The sequence below is a fragment of the Amblyomma americanum genome, chromosome 1, assembly GCF_052857255.1.
Source record: "Amblyomma americanum isolate KBUSLIRL-KWMA chromosome 1, ASM5285725v1, whole genome shotgun sequence".
Classification (NCBI taxonomy): Eukaryota; Metazoa; Arthropoda; class Arachnida; order Ixodida; family Ixodidae; genus Amblyomma; species Amblyomma americanum.
In genome coordinates, this window is record NC_135497.1 from 521703711 (window position 1) to 521705784 (window position 2074).

The 2074-nt window shown below is 48.2% G+C and overlaps 1 non-coding gene across 1 annotated transcript; it reads left to right on the top strand.

Moving 5' to 3' along the window:
- Window positions 1–923: 923 nt before the first annotated feature.
- On the top strand, window positions 924–997 carry TRNAS-CGA (transfer RNA serine (anticodon CGA)). Its single transcript has one exon. It is a non-coding gene; the product is annotated as a tRNA-Ser (tRNA).
- Window positions 998–2074: the final 1077 nt, after the last annotated feature.

Genomic DNA, 2074 nt, shown 5'->3' on the forward strand with positions numbered 1-2074 from the left:
GCCCACAGTGTGAGTGAGAACCTTGCTCGCATCTTTTCAGATTATAACATTCATGTGGCCCACGTCCCGTCGTGCAAACTTCGGCAACGACTCTTGCGAGTCAAGGACCCTCTTGACATCGATATCTTTCCAGGCGTCATCTACAAGATCCCCTGTCATGATTGCGACGCTTCCTATATCGGAGAAACAGGCAAATTCAAGACAAGGCTCAAACAGCCCCAAAATGACGTCGCCAAAGGAAAATCTATCTCAAACGCTTTGGCGCAACATCATCAAGAAACTGGCCATACCATCGACTGGGACGCAGCACGTGTAATTGCAAAGGAAAAATCATTACCAAAACGCCTTCTCATAGAATCATTGTGCATTCAATCCACGCCAAACACGAATAACCGTACCCGTGGCAATCTCCCAGAGATATACCTGCGCACCCTTCAAAAAACTGCCCATATATAGCTCACCTGCCCGTCCTTCGTTTCTTTGTGATCAAGGCACCCGTACGGGCGCCGAAACGTCAATTCATTTTTATTTTCTTTGAACCTTGGCGAGTTTATTAATCTAAGTACTATAATATCCCACTGATCAGCACAACGCATAAAAAAACATTCCCCTATGCACCTTGGTTTCGGTGACTGTTGGCTCCCTTCATAGGTTTGTCAAACGGGCCCCTCATTTCCGTTAACTTACCTGGTAATAGCTTAACGAGGGTCTCGGTTCTGGCAGTCTTGATGCCATAGGTAGCTTAAGAGGGCTCTCGCACAGTTTCCGCCCTCGCCGTTAGATGACGTTCCACGTCACTCTCGCGGTATTACAGGACGTGCTACGTCCGCCGCTATGGTCGAGGGTGGCGCTGGTGAACACTCTCAAGGTTCGCTTACACCCAATGAACATAAATACCCTCGAGAGCAGCAGATTGGACAGCCGTCGCCGTAGCTCAGTTGGTAAGAGCACCGAACGCGATATTCGGAGGTCGTGGGTTCGGATCCCACCGGCGACATGGTTGTTTTTTCTGCTGCTTTATACTTAATTTTCTTTAAGCGATTTATTAGTCTAAGTACTATAATATCCCACTTATAAGCACAACACATAAAAAAACATTCCCCTATGCACCTTGGTTTCGGTGACTGTTGGCTCCCTTCATAGGTTTGTCAAAAGGGGCCCCTCATTTCCTTTAACGTAACTGCTAATAGCTTAACGAGGGTCTCGGTTCTGGCTGTCTTGATGGCATAGGTAGCTTAAGAGGGCTCTCGCACAGTTTCCGCGTCCGTCCTTAGATGACGTTCCACGTCACGCTCGCGGTATTACAGGACGTGCTACGTCCGCCGCTAAGGCCGAGGGTGGTGCTGGTGAACACTCTCAAGGTTCGCTTACACCCAATGAACATAAATCCATACGAGAGCAGCAGATTGGACAGCCGTCACCGTAGCTCAGTTGGTAAGAGCACCGAACGCGATATTCGGAGGTCGTGGGTTAGGATCCGACCGGCGGCATTGTTGTTTTTTCTGCTGCTTTATAAGTAATTTTCTTTAAGCGATTTATTAATCTAAGTACTATATTATCCCACTGATCAGCACAACGCACAAAAAAAAATTCTCTATGCACCTTGGTTTCGGTGACTGTTGGCTCCCTTCATAGGTTTGTCAAACGGGCCCCTCATTTCCTTTAACTTACCTGCTAATAGCTTAACGAGCGTCTCGGTTCTGGCAGTCTTGATGCCATAGGTAGCTTAAGAGGGCTCTCGCGCAGTTTCCGCCCTCGTCATTAGATGACGTTCCACGTCACGCTCGCGGTATTACAGGACGTGCTACGTCCGCCGCTAAGGTCGAGGGTGGCGCTGGTGAACACTCTCAAGGTTCGCTTACACCCAATGAACATAAATACATACGAGAGCTGCGGATTGGACAGCCGTCGCCGTAGCTCAGTTGGTAAGAGCACCGAACGCGATATTCGGAGGTCGTGGGTTCAGATCGCACCGGCGGCATGGTTGTTTTTTCTGCTGCTTTATAAGTAATTTTCCTTAAGCGATTTATTAATCTAAGTACTACAATATCCCACCGATAAGCACAACACATAA